At 38.4% G+C, this 19,287-nt stretch overlaps 1 protein-coding gene and 1 long non-coding RNA gene across 3 annotated transcripts in view; one reads left to right on the top strand and one right to left on the bottom strand.

Annotated features, from left to right (window-relative positions):
* The window catches only part of CaMKII (Calcium/calmodulin-dependent protein kinase II), a 69,560-nt gene extending 64,175 nt beyond the window's left edge, over positions 1 to 5,385 (bottom strand). The window contains exon 1 of one of the 2 annotated variants that reach the window (XM_065360195.1): positions 4,678 to 5,385. The gene's annotated coding sequence lies outside the window, so the exon portion shown is untranslated. The remainder of the gene's footprint in view (positions 1 to 4,677) is intronic. The other variant, XM_065360196.1, reaches the window with a different exon arrangement.
* The window catches only part of LOC135842648 (uncharacterized), a 102,082-nt gene that overhangs the window by 52,102 nt on the left and 30,693 nt on the right, over positions 1 to 19,287 (top strand). The gene's annotated exons all lie outside the window — the stretch shown is intronic.

The raw sequence follows: 19,287 nt of genomic DNA, 5'->3' as shown, positions 1-19,287 counted from the left end.
ACATACAATGAGTAAATTAAAAGCGCTAATTATAATCTAAATGTACGAACCAAGCATAGTAAATACTTAAGCAATCCTTTTAGAATAACCGAGGAAAAAATTCCTCGTCCAAAGTGCATAAAGCTCAAGGCTCGAGAGGTCATCCAAGTAGCGGTCGCGAGTATCGATAAAAAAAAGTAGAGGATTATCATCGCACGAATGTGGTGGTATTTTTTCTTTTCTTTTTTTTTTTCATATGTACCTACTCGTTCGTGTATTCTCTATTCGTATCGATTGATTCGCCGAGACGGTTCATGTTGTCGAGTGTGAAGAAGAAAACATCGCGAACAAGGTTATAAAAAGCAAAGGGATTGGTGTACGTAGAACTTCTCGCAGGTATGCAGTGTGCTTGTGTACACATTTATATAAATGTACCTAGTACGTATGTACCTACTACCTGGCTACCTGCGAGTTGTACACGAGTATTAAATTGAACCGAGATTCAAGGAGGCACAAAATACCTTACAAGTGCAACGACGCGACGATACTATTCGTATTTCTGAGAAAAAATACTTTGAAAAGGGGATTAAGACGTAAGGAATTCTTCCAAATTAGAGTCTCGAGCAAAAATCATTCGTTGTTTTGACTGGTCTAACGTAAGAGACGTGATTGAAAGTTGAAAATGAAATCATTAGTCTTCGAATGAAAATGATGAACTGAAATTTCACGTGCCCTTAATTTTCTAATTCGTTTCTCTGAATAAAGTGTTCCATGTTGTGGAGAAATATTTTCCCTGACTTTGCATACCTAGTATATTGAGGAAGGGAAGAAAGTTGGTGACATTTTTTCAAACGCGACCAGCGTCAAATTGCATCGATTAATCCGCGACTTATTACCGGCACCTTATGACGTTTAGGTCGTGGGTTGAAAGTCTCTCACAAAATATTTAAGTTTCGGAGAAATGAACTCTCTAAAAGGAAGCATTTTCAAAAAAATCTCGGTTTTTTTCTATCTATCCCGTCCCCAACCTATTTTGAAAAAAATGGTCCATTCCCAAAAGATGATATTTAATTACAGATTCTGAGTCAACCAAGGTCATCCATTTTTTATTTTTTTAAAAAAATAATTTTGTTGAGGATCAATACCTCTTTTTTAAGTGCACCCCTGGAGCTAAACATTTTCCTGACTCGACTTTCAACTCAAGATTAAGGTCTCCACTGAACTTGGTCAGAATCTTACAAATTTTTTTTTCTTGCAATCTACCCTATGAATCGAGTTTTTGATTGTTTCAACATGTTACGTTTATAGAAAATGATAAAAATCCAAATCCCGGTCCCTTTCCTCGTCGCATTTTCTTTGTTTGCAGGTTTATCTCAAATTTCTCTGTGCTCGAGTAATACATCGTATTTTGATGGATGTCAAATGTGCCGAATTATCGCAGCAACAAGTATGTTTCTATCTTTTTAACGTGAAAAATTCTCGAACACTATTCGATCTTATTATTTTTTCATATACCTAGTTCTGTCAAGTTCCGGTTCCAGTTGTTTTTTTTTCAACTGAAGAATGGAGAGTAGTATTCGGGTGAAAAATGTACGAAATTTCTTTACATATTTCTGGCATTGAGAGGCGATGAGATGCTAAATCTTGAGTGCCCGAGTGATGAAATCTCCCATCCGCCTTACTATTAGAAAATAGGGAAACTTGTACGAAATTTTTCAAACCTTACAAAGGTAGATCGAAAGATCATGCAAAAATTTATCACCTGTCCAAATTTCAAGTGCTAAAGTGCGTTTTTCGATTTTTGGTGAATTTTTGAAAATCCAATTTAGCCCAAAAATGAGGAAAAAAATCAAAATTTTACCAAATTGACCGAGAAAGCTGAAATTTGGGATATACCCTATTTTCGACATGCCAAATCGATTGGAAACGGTTTCAACCCGTTTTGAGCAGTTCTGGAGCCTCCAGCAGATTTTTGAAACTCTAAATTTCCACAAAATTCCATCAAATTGGAGTTGTAAAGCTGAAATTAATTCTAAAAACTAATTTCAATACGCTACGAAGTACTGCAGGTGAATTTCAAGTCGTTTTGGAGCCTCCAGCGACTTTTTGAAAATTCCTGAAGCCTCCAGCAGATTTTTGAAACTTTAAATTTTCACAAAATTTCATCAAATGGAGATGGAAAGCTGAAATTTACTCTAAACTCCAATTTTAACACCCTCTGAAGACGACTTCAGGTGGGTTCAAGTCATTTTAGAGCCTCCAGCCTCCAGTAGATTTTTGAAACTTGAAATTGAAATTTTCCCAACATTAATTTATCTAATGGAGTTGGCAAGCTTAAATTTACTTCGCAGACTACATGGTGGTTTCAAACGGCTTTGAATCTTCCAGCTACTTTTAGGAAATTTTAATTTTCCAAAAAAACGCCATACAGCCTTTCAAAACGTCGCTGGAAGCTCCAAAACGACTTGAAATCCACCAGCAGTCAACTTCGTAGCGTGTTGAAATTAGTTTGCAGAATGAATTTCGACTCTCTATCTCAGATTGATGAAATTTTGTGGAAATTTCAAGTTTCATAAAGTTTCAATAATCTGCTGGAGGCTTCAGGAATTTTCAAAAAGTCGCCGGAAGCTCCAAAATGACTTGAAATTCACCTCCAGTACTTCGTAGCGTATTGAAATTAGTTTTCATGAAAACTAATTTCAATACGCTACGAAGTACTGCAGGTGAATTTCAAGTCTTTTGGGAGTCTCCAGCGACTTTTTGAAAATTCCTGGAGCCTCCAGTAGATTTTTGAAACTTGAAATTTCCCCAACATTAATTTATCAAATGAAGTTGGCAAGCTGAAATTTATTCTGCAGAATAAATTTCAGCTTTACAACTCCAATTTGATGGAATTTCGTGGAAATTTCGAGTTTCAAAAATCTGCTGGAGGCTCCAGAACTGCTCAAAACGGGTTGAAACCGTTTCCAATCGATTTGGCATGTCGAAAATAGGGTATATCCCAAATTTCAGATTTCTTGGTCGATTTGGTAAAATTTTGATTTTTTTCCTCATTTTTGGCCTAAATTGGATTTTTAAAAATTCACCAAAAATCGAAAAACGCACTTTAGCACTTGAAATTTTGACAGGTGATAAATTTTTGCATGATCTTTCGATCTACCTTTGTAAGGTTTGAAAAATTTCGTGCAAGTCCTATGTTAAAACGCAAAATCTGCGATTTCGGCTGACCTGACAATCAAAATGGCCGCCATTTTGTAAGTAAGGCCAACTTTTTTTTGGGCAAGTTTGCTTTAAAATGTTCCTTAGGATGTCCCCTTTAAGAATAAAGTTGTCCTGGAGGATCGGGGGGGGGGTGCAATTACTGCTATTGTCATATGCCGGACTATGAAGAATTTGAATAATTTTCGAAAAATATAATGAGAAAAATTTAGTCGAAAAGGAATGGAGAAATAATTGACGTTCCTTGTATACAAGCGCGTCAATTAGAATTTTTCCACGACAACATCGTGCGAAACACTTGATGAGCTGGGTACCTAGCGGTTTTTGAAAGTTTTAAAATTCGAAATTTTTACTGTGGGCGCTGAACTCCAAACTGTATGCTAAAATTTTACTGGTGTGATACTTGAACCAAGGGCTACCACTGAGACCACTTTCCATCCACATCATGAGGTTCCCTAGTTACTCCTATCTGCTTCTAGGTTCATTCTACTCATCATTCGTGTGACTTTACATTTTTGCTCGCTCTCTCCTTGTTTTTTTCGCTGATACAGGGGGCCAATGACGATTATAGCGAAAAGATAGAAAATTCGTAATGTGAGATCGTTGTTTTGCAGTCTCCAATTGAGTGGCGAGAGACTGAGGGTCAGTGTATGAATGAACTTTACCTGCAAATCTACTTAAGTAGACTACTAGGAAAACATATGCCTCATTGTTTGAGAAAAAGGGCCCTATGTAAGTGAAATCCGTCCATATTCGAATAAATTTCTCATATTTGGGTATGATTTTTCGATATACGCGTGCATCGTGCAATAAACACTGGTGACTGGTTGTAGTGTCGACGATGCGGCGCAAGTGAAAAGAAGCGAAAGATTTTGGGGAAGTGACCTAGTAATGTAAGTGTCCAGCAGTGTCTACCTAAACATGCTAGCTACACTGTCCGCGATTTATATACCTGTATGGTGGGTATATTATGTAATACAGCCGCGTACGACGGGCACACATGCTGATAGTGGCTCTATTAATACTCGAATAGAGTTACGGTAGGTAAAAGTAAAGATATTAACATTGATTTGTACTGGTTTAACGCTCATTCGAGTTTCGCGTCGATGTCGTCGAACTGCAGATGCAGCAGGCAGTGTCGCAGTAGTCGGCTTTAGGATGCTGTGGGCTGCTTTGTGTGTGACTGTGAGCGTGAGTGACGATGTACGTAGCACTTTACGTCGGTAAATATATAGGTATAAGGAGCACGCAACACAGTATACGAGTATAGTATTATAGTATGTCGTATTCTGCGAGTAGTGACGATGAAAAAGACGACGTATAGGTAGGTATATATAGAAATGAAAGGCCCGACGAAAATGAGCGATGAAAACAAGAAAAAGAAGAAGAAATAGAATGAAAAAAAAGAAGAATGAAAATAAAACCAGTAAATAAACAAACAAACAAGCAAAACAAATTACAAAATGAAAGAAAACTAACGTGTTTAACAAACGCAACCCTTCGCACGTTGAAGAAGACGCCGCGTCGCACTCTCACCGCCGTCAGCAGCGATTTTTCCGCAATATTCGTCGTAATGGGCAAACGGCAAATCCGCTATCCGCAATCCGCAATTGGCAGGCAATTCGTAAATGCACTATTCACAATATACGAGGATAGATAGAGGTACGTCTACGTACGTACGTTTACGTGTATTATGCTCGTATGCCATACACTAGCGTAACGCACTACTAAGTATACTACGTCGTCGGTTTTTTATTTCAAATTTTTTTCAATACGTTGGTAGCTATTAATTACGATTACGAGATTACGAGAAAGAAAAAGAATGGCAATCACGATTCACCGAGCAGAAGGATAGCCTTACAGGACGATAAGGTACTACTACTGCTGCGTACGAATACGAAAATACAAAAATAAAACGCGACAAACGGTGGCGACGGCGACGATATTATTGCTGAGTATTATTTTTATCATAGGCACCGACGACGACCGACCGACCGACCGACCGACGACTTCGAAATGCTGAAGCCGTGAAGCGCACACAACCGTTAAACCGTTGAACAGCGACAGCGACGATACTGTTAAAACAGCTTACGCTTACGACGAGTACGAGTATAACGTATAACCTTTCGCAGAATCAAAATTTCCCGTCGTCGTCGTCGTCGACTCGATGCGATGCGATGCGCTGGCGAGCGCGAGCGGTGACCTATATTGTACGAGTATACGGAATACGGCCCCACCGCGCAAACGCCAATTCGAAAACCTACTCGCAGCGTTTCCCGCCAAAAAAGCTCATGTACCCGATATCGACGTAACGGCCGACAGTGATGCTCGCGCCAGAAACTTAATCGTAGCGAATATTGCCGAACGAACGTCGCCAACCAGCCAATACGAGTGCCAGTTGAACGATCTGCGGCTCTGCGCACCAATAAGGAACGATATCGACCGTCAAACGTACTAGTTACGACTACGTACGGGCCTCGCAAGTCGCAATCGCCCAATGCTGTCAGACGCGACTCCGACTCGCGAGTACCTCTATTACCTAATACCTACACCTTCCTACCTACCTACCTGCTACTAGTCTGGGAGATGGTGGCAGTTTAATCCAACCGACAACATAAGTATAAAGCTATCAACCATTTTAAACGTTCCAAAATATATTGTCGGGGATGATAATTTTGTGAATCTGCCACTCTCCACCCTATCTGGTTGGGGGTTACAGAACCACAAAATTTGAGGAAATTTTGAAAAAACGAACTGCCAGATATATGTGGCAGACGTGTTCCAAAGTTTTTGTATCGCTTAGGTAATAGGTCATAAAAATACCTATCTGCCACTCTGCAACTTGTCGCTTCATGTGGTAAGGGGGGGGGGTTCAAAATTTCAAAAAAAAAATTTTTGAACCTGAAGAGCTTTTGGGTTTATGTTCACATAGTAGACGGGTACTATCGAGAAACTTCGGCGTGGAAAGTTTCAGACCCCCAGACCCCCTTCTTTTTTGAGAAACCCCCCTTTTTTGGATTTACAATAAAAATTATTTTTTCAACCCCGTGAGAACAGGTTTTTTTGATCTTTTGGTATGTTGTGAACATTCATGAGAGGCATCCCCTCAAAAATTTTCAACCCCCTCCCATCATATTTACCCCTTTAATGGTGTTTTCTAACTTTTTTTATGCTTTTTAAGAATGCGAATTGCGAGGTACAGTTTTAGAAACACGGTTTTTGGATGTACTCGTATTTTTGATCCCTAAACATCGTGAATTTTTTTCGAAATTTTTGCGTTGGTGCGCTGTGGTGAAAAATTCAAAAAATGTGTTCTAGGGGGAGGGGGGGTAAAATGAAAATTTTGGGTTTGGGAGAAATAAAAATTAACGAGTAAGGTGTCGTTTCCGCATGATTCGATACCGTTAAGCACGAATATGACGTCAGATTTTCTGCTACACTCATCTACCCTCCTGCAGAGCCTTCAGTTCCCCATCACAATTTTTAAATGAACTTACTTTTATGATATTAGTGTCATTTTCAAATGATTTGAACCTCCTGAAACCCGAATATCAAGTCCGATTTTGTGCTACTTTCATCTAGCCCCTTCTAGAGCTCCATTCCCCCCCCCCCCCTCAATTTCTACTATTTCTAAAATAGCACTATATTCATAATATTGGTATCGATTACGTATTAATCCAAACCTCTGAACGCGAATATGACGACAAATGCAGTGCTAGATGTAGTGCTATTTTAGAAATAGTGGAAATTGAGGGGGGGAGGAATGGAGCTCTAGAAGGGGCTAGATGAAAGTAGCACAAAATCAGACTTGATATTCGAGTTTCAGGAGGTTCGAATCATTTAAAAATGACACCAATATCATAAAAATAACTTTATTTCGAAAATAGTAAAAATTGTGGTGGGGGTCTGAAGGCTGTGGAGGGGGGAGGGTAGATGAATGTAGCAGAAAATCTGACGTCATATTCGTGCTCAGCGGTATCGAAACATGCGGTTAATTTTTATTTCTCCCAAAATTTTCATTTTACCCCCCTCTAGAACACATTTTTTGAATTTTTCACCGCAGCGCACCAACGCAAAAATTTCGAAAAAAATTCACGATGTTTAGGGATCAAAAATACATCCAAAAAACGTGTTTCCAAAATTGTACCTCGTAATTTCCATTGTTAAAAAGCATAAAAAAAGTTGGAAAACACCATTTAAGGGGTAAATATGATGGGAGGGGGTTGGAAATTTTTGAGGGGAAGCCTCTCATAAATGTTCACAACATACCAAAAAATCAAAAAAATCTGTTCTCACGGGGTTGAGAAAATAATTTGTATTGTAAATCCAAAAAAAGGGGAGGGGGTCTGGAGGTCTGAAACTTTCCACTCCGAAGTTTCTCGATAGTACCCGTCTACCATGTGAATATCAACCCAAAATCTCTTCAGGTTCAGAAATTGATTTTTTTTTTGGAAATTTTGAACTTGAACCTCTCCTTTCCCCTACTACATGAAGCGACAAGTTGCAGAGTGGCAGATAAGTATTTTTATGAATTTTTATGACCTATTAAGCGATACAAAAACTTTGGAACACGTCTGCCGCATATATTTGGCAGTTCGATTTTTCAAAACTTTCCCCACTTTTGTGGTTCTGTAACCCCCAACCAGACAGGGTGGAGAGTGGCTGATTCACAATGACCAGGACCAGAGGACACGAAGGCCCCCGGTGGAAACGCATTGGACAATCAGACAATCTTCTTCTTCACTAACGCCGCCGCCGATCTATTATCCAGATCATCGAGATCCGTCAAGTCTTTACTTCTGAATCGCCTCCTGAACCAGGTTTGGCGTTACTAGCGTTTCTGAGCAACGACGCGACGAAAGAATTCCGTCTCGAAACGAAACGTTCGCGAGAGCCGATCAAACATTCGTCGCGCGAAGAACGAAATCGCCAAACCAGCCGCCGGCGGAGTCGCGGGAAGCTTCAATTCGCTATTTTGTATAGCCCAAGTCATGACCGAAGCTTCCCTTCTATCCAGCTGACTCGAATTTGTTTGCCTATAACTAATGGAGCTGGAAGCTGATGGTCGTTATAAACTTAAGTTACGTAACGTTGCTATTTTTATTCGTCACGAAGCTCTTGGCCGGACGGTAACACTGCGTGACATCGATTTTGTTTATAAATACGCTCGCGAGTCGAGTAATTTTGTGACACGGCGCTGATGGACCTGGACAGAGACGCGCCGCCGCGATGTTCATCATTTTTATGAACACAGTTGCCCCGATGCCCATGCCTATGCCCATGCCCCGCGTAACTGACCAGAAAACCGCACCGATGAGCAATTTTTCCCGCGTTGTACGCGTCTGTTTGTGTATTAAGTTCGGAGCGAAGTCGTTCAAAAATTGTGTTTGATGATGCCGTTTAAGGCGACTCTTCACTCTTTCTATATGTATCCTAAGAATTTGGTTATTGATGAAGACTCGAATGTAAAAATTAGAAAGAAAGCGGTTCAGATTTTTAAATTGTTTGAAATTTTGCTTTCCTTTTTTTTTTTTTTTTTTTTTTTTTTTTTTTTTTTTTTTTGAAAAATTACACATTTTTGAGTCTGATGATGGAATACTTTCATATGTGTGTGGCTCGAGTCCTGCTCAGATGTCACGTGAAAAGTGTTTCACCTGATTAAGGTACTAAAACGAGCGTTGGACATTTGCAAAGAGACACATTTTTTCTTCGAGAAACATTGAAAATTGAATGATTACCTTCTGGACACGTTTATCAGGTTTTTGGGTTGTAAGACCCTTGCTGACTACATCCTCTGCTAAAAATGTACTGTTGATGTTCGCAAAGCGAAGCTCTCTATTGTGATTCTTGAGTGACGCGAGATTGATAAAACCGTTCGGGCCCTTCATATCTCAGGATAGGCAAACATTATGGTAGCTCTGATTTTGAAGTTTCCTTTTTTGCACTCCCAACCTTATAGTTGTTGGATTTTATGAGAAAACGATTCCTTATTTTTTTTTTATTTTCTCCTTATCCAAAAAAAGTTGAGCCGGGAGCAGCCCCCCTCTCCATTTATAAAAAGAGGAAAAAACTAATGCATCGCCAAATTTTTTATTATTTTTTTTTGTCAGAATTCTTTTAAATAACCGCTTTTTTGAGAAAAACTTACCTCAGTCTCCCAAACAATACTGTATTTGTTGATCCTATTGCACGGAGGTCTATCGGGTCATTCCAAGTCAGATCAGTTGGTTTTGGCTTTAGTTAGGTACTCTAATCTGATTTTTAGTTTTTACTCAAATATTTTGGTGCGGTTACGTAGAAACGATGAGAAATCGCCTTCATTGGCTATCCAGTCTCTCTCGGGGCACGTGGGTACTTTTTTTCAGCTGGTGAAATTTCTCTTCATACTGCTCAATTTTAGAGTTTCATTGCTCGGGACCGTTGCATCTTGATGAAAATCTGTTTACGCCGTTTTACTGGCAGAATTGAAGGCTCTTAATTTCGAAAGTATTTGCCAGAGATTTCAAAAGTTCAATTTATAAAAAATTTCGTTGAATTTTCCCCAAAAACTTTCAGATCACTTTGATCAGAATCGCTGAGGTCTTAATAACCTGCAAGTAGCGCGAGTTTCTCAATTTTTAGGAAATTTTGAAAATGCACTGGGGCTGTAGACGAGCGCTCTCGAAAACATATGAAATGATATGTCACACCATATTTGATATTTTTTTACATCACGACCAAAAGTTTGAGACTCCCAACATGCCCCTTTCCCTATACTTGGCTAAAGCGGTTTCCCTAAACTCAGAAACGGGATAATTTGACGTGAAATGGCCTCGCCCAAATTTGCTAAAACAAAAAAAAAATAAAAAATTGAAGTCTGTAAACTTTTTTTGAAATTTTTTTCATTTCTGATCAAAGTTCGTTTAGGTAACTCCATTTTCAAGCGCAAATCCTCCCACGATCTCCCAAACAAGACCAATCCCTTAATGTCTATCAAAAGTTGGAAAACGTGAAAAAATTGAAAAATTGAAGCCTGGAAATTTATAAAGAATTTTTCGTTTTTGGTAAAAATCCTTCTGTAAAAATTTCTACCGTTGTTGGAAAAAATCTCTCCACCCTCGCCTCCTCCAAAATGATAGCTCTCTTATTTTTTAGAGGTCTTCAAAGTTGACACGAATTCAAGTATTCAATGTACAGTGTACACGTACTTGTAAACAATCACGAAAATGTCGAGAAAAGCATTTTAGGAGAAGAAACTCGAGGAGACAAAAATGATTCCTGATTTGATTGAAATGCAACTAATGGAGCAACCAAATCTCTCCTTAGTGCATGGCAACTCTTTTTTTTTGGTTATTCGAGCCATTTTTCGGGAAAAAAGTGTACGTGGGGAAGGGGGGGTAGATAAATGCAAAGTCGGTTGAACGATAAAAATTTTTTTCCTGCAAAGGTGCGTGTACCATATGAGGTAGTCGAATAATATTTTATTGCATCCAAACTTCTGAACGATATGATGATGATGGGGGGGGGGATACTACCAGCTCGATATTCAACCCCCTCTCTGACTGACCCTGAGAGTCGCGTGTAATTAAAAGGTAATAAAACTTTGTTCGGAAAAATTGTAAGTACGCCCAAGTAGCGGTTTACCTGCTACTTCGTACTTGGTAGTTGTGTAGTTGTTCTCTTTATACTTACAAGTGCGACCTTCGATCGCGATATAAGAAATTTTACCGTATTTTTCAGCCAGTAAGGTGGTTTATGCGAGGCCGCAATACGAGTAGTGGGACGAGGGTGAAACTGCTCGCAGGTCAGAACCGACGTTACGTGTACTGCACCGTAATTGGAATGAGGGATGGGAAATGATTGATACACGCAAACCATTAACTACCTTACGGTAGTTTTGGTTGTGAAACAGCCGAGAATACGAATTTATCAAATAATAATGAAGATAACTTTTTCACGTAGGTTGCAGCCAAACTACTAATGCCGTTATTTGCTGGCTTCGTGTGTTTATTGCACAGATTGGTCGTTTTTTCGATAGCGTGGCATTTTTTAGTTCGTTTCAAAATTGAATTCGGGAAAGTTTTCCATTCGAATTTTCTGTCGGAATTTTGAAATTATCATTTTTTTCTAGGTGTCTCGAATTGCTGATGGGGGGGGGGGGCATGGGCTCAAAATGTGGTTTACAAGAAGTTGTTGGATTTTCTACTGTTTTTAGATGCCTGCATGCAAAATTTTAGAATTATATCACCGGCAGTATCAATTTTTTATTTTTTTTGGTGGTGCTTTTACACAAAAAACACATTTTTGAGTGTTTTTTTGAGTTTTTGAAGATGACCCACCTGAAGGAAAAATTTGAAAAAAAAATTCCACTTGTAGTAGATACTCGTGCAGATATATTTTTGGAAGAAAAAAAATTTCGTATGCTCGAATTGAGTTCGGCGATAAATTTCAAAAGCTGAGGACAGAGACCTTCCACCTATTTTACCCCCGAGTACCCTTTCAAATCTCTCGGTACGTTTCAAATACGAAGGTTCGACTCTCAGACCATCATTCTTACTCCTTGTGTTTCGTTTTTGCAAAATGTTTTACATCCAAGAAGAACAATATTTATCAATCTTCAAGTAGAAGGAACCTTTTGAACTCACACCTCTCTGATTTGAACGAAATCCAGCGAAATCGAAAGAGCTGGCAAATGTGTGTACCTGATATTCCAAGATAAAGTTTGAAAGTCGCCCTTGAAACAGCTGTTTTTAATTTTCAAAAATCGCCAAAAATAAACTTTGATCTCTGAAGCTGTGATTACGAGGGTTTTAGGACATGCCCCTTTTTTCGAAAATTCATGAGGATGCGAAAGTGATGGGTATCCGGTGAATGACCGCTATTTCGGTAGGTACCTATTTTTTATTCCATGTAGAAAACTGGTATCATGTGCACTAGTAGAAAAACATACCCCATACAAGGGTGGTGTAGCATTCAAAAATACAAAATTCATTAATTCGAGCTATCTAGACGATATACATACATACATATACATACACAATACACATAAGTAGTGGTAGCAGCGCACCGAACGCAAAACAAGAGGAAGGTTCGCACAAACCGCCAATATCGTCGATAAATTCGGTCGTAATAAATCAATTCGTTGGATTCGAACCCTTTTGCTTTTTAGAGAAGGCGGCCGGGAAGAGAGCAACACTCTTGAGAAATCGCCATTGGCTGTAATTTTGATTTCTAAATTTTGAAATCTCGGTGGGTTTGGTTTGAAAGCGAGTTTTCTTTCCGCCGTTTTACGAAACTCTCGGTTTATTATTTATTTCATTTTATTATTATTTTTTTTTAGGCGAGCTTTTTCAGGATAAAAATTTCTGTATCGGACGTCGTCGTCGAAATCGAGTGAAAATACAGCGAGAATATTTTTAAGGCTGGAAATTGGAATTTAAATAACGTGGCTCGTTTGTTGTGCTTGTGCACTGAATTAAACGGCGAGTCGATTGAATTTCGATATTTTATCGGCAGGAAACTGATAGATTAAGATGCGCTTCGTTCTTGTAAATGAAAGCTCGAGCTTCGAACTTCTGATCTCTCTGAACTCTTGGTAATTCCATATTTAATCGAATCAAACGCTAATTTCGCGGCAAAATTCTAGATATTAACCGAGCTGCGTTGGTAATTGGTGGAAATACATATTAAAATACTAATATGCATACTCGTTCCAATTCTGTGGTAAACTGATATAAACTTTCGGAAATTGTTCTTTGAAAAATGAAAAACGTACACGCTCGTGTGGCTACTTTTGGCTCGGGCCAGCAGCGGGACGCGACGGTTTTTAATTAATTTCGTATCGTTAGCCATGTTTTAAATTAATTTTTCATAGCATATTGCTATCGTGGTTTTTTACTCTTCCGTTTTTGTTTTTTAATTTTGTTTTTTTTTTTTTTTGCAAGTGTAGGAAATAATGTTTCGAAACAACTATATTCGGAACTCGTCGGGAGCCGGACGAAAGCGAGATGATTTTTTTTTTTTTTGGTATGCGAGCTTGAAAAAGCGTAGGCTATGCAAATGATTTTACCCTTAATATTTTCCCTTTATTTAACATGTTTGCGTATTAATCATTTTCGCGTACTCGGTAGCGTATTTTTGGCTTGGTACGTGTTTGCGTTTTGTTATCGTGCTCGTGAAAAGTGTCTCTTTTGAAATTTTCGACATTTTAAACAATTCGCCGGTTTGGTTACGTGCCTAATCAGCGTTTTTATAGAGGTGAAATTTCGCGGAAAATGATTTTTTTTCAACTTTTGGCAGTTATGAGCGGTTGTACTCGTACGTAACTTTGTAGGATTTTGGATGGTTGAAAGAATTATGCTCCTCGTGTTCCTGTACGTATTTGTTTATGTGATTGTGAAAATTTGCAGGTATTCAGATTTTAAAAATGAGTATCTTTTTGCGAATCGAAGAGTGACTCTTTTTGACGTCAGATTTTTGATTGGACTCCATCCACGGCTCCCAACCATTTGGGGGAGGTTCTGGGGACCATGGGTGAAGTCGATTAAAAAAACTGTGGCAATATTCGTGTTCAGCGATATCGAATACATACTGTTTCATGTGTCACACGAAGGTAACCATGTTTTTGGGGGTTACCTCCTTTAGAGAGGTGCTGGGGTCCGTGAACGGGTCCAATCAAAAATCTGACGTCATATTCGTGTTCAGCGTCACCAAAAACATACTATTCCATGTGTCGCACGAACAAAACACTTTTTTGAACTCTTACCCCTTTTGGGGAGGTGCTGGGAGCCATGGATGAGGTCCTATCAAAAATCTGACGTCATTTTCGTGTTCAGCGTCACCAAAAACATAGAATTCGATATGTCACATGCCTCAGATTTTCTTTCAAAAGTTTCACCCATAATTGGGGGTGGGGGTGCTCCCCCTCCATCAAGAGATCCCATCTCGAAACTTGAATATTTCGAAAAAGCATCAAAAGGTTCATCTATGGAAATTTTTTCAAACTTTTAAATAGTAGCTCCCACTTACAGCGCCATTTTGAAATTTGTTGACTTTTGAAAATTTCAAAATGCTTAAAATGTTCTAAATGCAATGCCCTTTCAAACTGTGAAATCAGTTTTGATCAAAGTATCATAGTTTTGGAGGAATGGGCTGTTGAAGTTGAGTACCTCGAGACAATGTAAAAATAATAGGACCCCCCCAGCCACCCCCTGAGGGGGCTGGGACCAAACTGATTGCGGGGTTATTACTTACTGGGTGGGTATATGTTCTAAAAAAATTTGAGCGAAATCGAAAGACATGACTCAAAAACGTTGGTTGAGTTGACATGGAATGACCCAAATGGAAATTGGAAAATTTCATTACATAGGAAGGAGTATAACATCCTTAAGCGGATTGAAAAAAATTGAGGTCGGCTCAAAATAATTTCAATTTGGGATTTGAGAAAATGTTCAAAATTGGTACATATTTTTTCTATCCTGATTTCTAAAATAAGAAGTGTAAAAATATACTCTGAAAAAGTAAGTACCTAGTTTGAAAATATGTCAGGAAATAGCCATTACAAACCACATGACTATTTATTAATTATCAAACATAATTATCAGGTAAAATAAAATGTTATCAAAAGAATATGCCAATTATATAAATTGATATTGTAAATCAATCAAGCAATCAATTGAGGTTGTTGGGTCCAGAGTTCTGGTTTAGCTGGAACTTGGATGGATGATAAGCGATCTGCAATAAAAATAATCGCTTTTGAGTACACACACATACCTACTACTCATAGATCATGCAAGGCTCGTAAATAACTTGTAGATAACTCGTAAATATCTCAATCTCAATCAATTCTTAAAGACCTCCGTCTCAGCCACGGCCAACTGTGGGGATGCTTTGGACCACAGTACCAATTCTACCCGTGGTTCACCCATCAGTGTCAGTATAACGGAATGATCTTCAATGGCCAACTAACAGCGTCGTGCAGCGACGCCCTAGGCACCAACACAGGTTTATCTAAGAGGCCACATTGTCACCTGTATGGCTAGTCACACATACTGCACAGTGGTACCTCTTTAAGTTCCCCACAGGGTCCTGACTCACTGACAAGACATACAATGCGCGTATCAAAAGGCGACCACTGTACTAATTACAATCACTGTCTCAATTAAAATCATATCTAGTTACATTGTGTGCGCAATGCACCATGATATCATTCAAATAGCTAAAGCAAAACATATTCTAACAAGTATTCATATATCAGTGTACTCAGTAAGATAACTTACTTATTTGTGTAATACTGGTATCAAAATCATAATTGTCAATACAACGTCAATGGAGCAGGTATCTCTTGGCAACCAAGGAAAAATAGCAGCCACCAGGCCATGCACTATACGAGTATGTACTTACTTACTTCAACAAAGTCTTATAATGACTAAGATCTCTGTGCTCAGCCCAACTCTTTGCTGGTATATTTGTACTCAAATAAGTGGGAGAACCCTTGCCTCTGGCACCCATGGTCGCTAAGATAACCCCTCATAATAAACACCACTCAATGCAGCTGCCAATAGTGCATTATAAAATCTGTATGCGTATCTGTGTATCATAAAAATACGTAGCAAACACACAGCTACTAATTGCTCTATGAGCCGATACCCCAGGAGGTATTGGAAACACCAACCTCACGAAGACGACATAAACGCACAAAATATGTATACTCATAACAAAACTCACCAGCCAACTCTCCCTGTAAGACTCTGAAAGAAATGATCAGATACGCTAGATACCAGCTCATATAGATGGACATATACGCTATCTCCTGTAAAGGAGCGCGACCACGATGACGACGACAGAAGATGACAGATGAGAACATTCTAAATAATAGGTACTTACCTATATTACGTCAAACAGTTTTGAAGCCAAAATTCAAAAATTTGAGAAAAAATATAAAATGATTTTCCAGGCAATTTACAAATGCATGAGTGGCATACTTTTCAAATCTAAAATAATTTTTGGTCAAAAATGAAAAGATGAGAATTTTTTTTTTGAAAAAAAAAGTTATTTTGGAAATTGTGCTTCAGGGTTGTTTTATGAAAAATATCATTTTTTGTAAATATGAAAATATTACTTTTAAAAATTTTGAAAATTTTCGCAGAAAGCTGAGATATATGTACCTAGGCAGGGCTGTTAAATTACCGTAATTTATTCGCTGGTAAAATACAGCAGTAAAATACGGTATTTTACCATTTTGGATATGAAGAGTTATTTGTAGTTTGACTTCGAAGTTCTGAACTTCTGACCTGCCTCTGAAGTAAATTTTCATCTGTTTTAGGTGTTATTACAGATTATAGGGAATTTTCCATGAACATTTTTTGGAACTTTATGAGGAAAATTTTTGGTAATTTTCAAATCTAAATTTCCATGGAAAGGAAATTTATGAAGGAAAGATGAAAAAAAAGTGTTCAATTTGGCTGTTTGGTAAATTATGGTAAAATACGGTAATAAACTTTTGGTAAAATACCGCTGTAATGTACCAACATAAATTACCTTACAGCCCTGGATACAGGTAATTGAAAGTTTGAAGAATCTGTAATGTGGAGTCAAATTTCATTTTGGAATTTTGAGACGAGATAAGATACTATAGAATAGATCTCATCATGCTTTTCCGGACCCTTCCTTTCCTTCCCCACAAATCACAACGTATCTAAAATTTTAATGGAAACACCTCTTACGAGGAATTTCAATCTGGTTGCAACCTTGTAAGTAACCAGTTTGCTGCATTTGATGGGTTGATTTATTGATTGAAAGGGTTGGCGCTGGCATGTCGGTGCTTTGTTTCTTTTCCTTAAGTATATCAATGGCTGAAATACGAAACGCGCATTTGAAACTACCAAGTACCATATAGAACTTATTTAAGCCGCGATATGCGGCAGTCCTAGTCGTGCTAAGACATCGTCAAACATGGTAACTTTGTTCTCGCTAATTTGAGGATCTACTCTGTTGGATTATTTCCAACACGAATAAACGAAAACGTTTAAAACTTCTCGTAGCTTTATACTCGTACCGTATATACACTATACAGACGCATCCGCCTCCTCTTCAGTGCGCCATAAATCACATTTACCATTACTTTTTGCGTACAGTACACTCGAAGAAGCGCACCTTTAAAATTAACCGGCAGCATCCGGGTCGGGTCGGGTCGAGTCCCTTCTTGATTACTTTAGCAAAAATTTTCGCTGTAAAACGGCGAAACTGCCGCCTTTTAAAAATCGATCCGAAAAAAAAGAACCCGGCGTATTCTTCTACCGCTCAATCGACTGTATAATTTTAATACTAATCAAACATCCATTTTGGAAAATTTACTTCCGCCGTATATTTTAGCAAATCAACTCGTCATCTTGCCGCACCCCATTTCATCTCACCCCACTCGTTTTATATTTTTAGTTTTCGATTTTCGTCGCGTTTGAAATTTAATTTGGTCTTTCGTCGTAGTCTCGTTGAATTTTAGTCGCGCGTATTTTTCAAATCTCCACGAGCGACGCAGATTTGACCGAAGCAGTGAGAATTTTTAAGTGGCTGGCTGTAGTACATATTTTTTCCTGGTTTTTAGTTTACCTAATAGAGACGGAAAGTTGCCTTTGCTGAGATGTTTTAAATGAAAAATACCATCGATGACTATTTTTGACTATCGTCCTTCAACTTTGAAATTTCAGCCACTATATGGTATGTGAAGAGGGAATGAAATTCTTATTACGTTTTCGCGTTTACCTACCGACAAAGAGAATTTGATTCATCTTTGTTAGAAACGACGAGAGGAGAAAAATGGTAAAAATGAAAGTAATTTTATCATGTGACATTGAAAAGTTGAAAATGTTAGAAGCCCTGCGGGGTTAAAAAAACGTTTTCGTGCGCTAAAATATCGAATTCAAGGAACACGCTAGAACGAACGGCGACTCTGACTCTCAACTTGTAGATAAAAATCAATAATCGAGCATATCGTTCTGTCCGTGTCCGCGTCCGCGGGTATAACCTTACTTTTCTCTTCAGAAGGAACAGGTGAACCACTGTTTTTGCAAAAAGCCAACGCGAACGAGGATTTTTCTCATTGTCAAAACACCCCTACCGTGGTACTTACTTACTGCTTATAGTGCTTACATTTCGTTCAAGTATAAATGATCGATTAGACTTTCGAAAAAATATATATTTTTTTTTTGGTACGAGCTTCTCAAGTGCTAAATATGGTGAAAGAGGGTTGCAGGTACTCGACTGGCATTTTGAACTCTGCGAATCATTTTGAAAAAGCTGCTTTCTCGGAGGTTGGTTTTTTTACGCCATTAAAAATGAATTACACCTACGCATTCGATGTATTTGTGAGTGTTAATGTTTCTAAAAAATGCTCACTCCTCCTTCTCCTCATCGATACCCGTTGGTTAGTGTACCTATTCGAGAGTATAGGTAATAGGTATCGATAGCACATTTTAATTGTCATTTGACACCTTCAGGAAAACTGCGTAGTCTACCTTCTGCACTGTCTATACCAATTAGTAATTACCGAAGTGAGCTATCCTCTCGTTTCAAACTCGGTGTACGGAATTCGATCGAGGGCACATCAAAGAAATCGCAAAATAGGGCACGGATACCGTTGTATACTCGTATTTTCCTACACATTCGCTTAACGCGTTGTCAATGAAACCTTTCGCAATTAGTGCGAAACTTTTTTTTAAAAAAAATATCGTAAACCTTATACTCGTATACGTATCTTTCGAAATTTCCACGGTGAAAAATTGTCATTCCGTTTGTGACCGTATAGGCTGCTAATAAACCTTTCTGGCGCGAAATTCAATTAATTTATTACTTATGTAATTATACCTTTACAGCTACGTCCCAGTTTCCCTGTAAAGAGGTGTGCAGCGTTTGATTTTGAGTAGGGTTCCAACGTTCCAACCGAATGACAGATTATTTGCAAAAATAATTAGTACGCGAAGCTTTTCTACCGTACGTGTTCCGTTGAATATGGAATTTGCCGAAAATAATTCCCGTATTTCGCGTGCTAAAATCGAGAATCGGATTTGCTATACGATTTCACTTTCGAGGAATTTTTCATACATTTTAAATGAG

The sequence above is a fragment of the Planococcus citri genome, chromosome 4, assembly GCF_950023065.1.
Source record: "Planococcus citri chromosome 4, ihPlaCitr1.1, whole genome shotgun sequence".
Taxonomy (NCBI): domain Eukaryota; kingdom Metazoa; phylum Arthropoda; class Insecta; order Hemiptera; family Pseudococcidae; genus Planococcus; species Planococcus citri.
The sequence above is the reverse complement of the archived record's forward strand: the minus strand, read 5'-3'. Positions and strand labels throughout refer to the sequence as shown.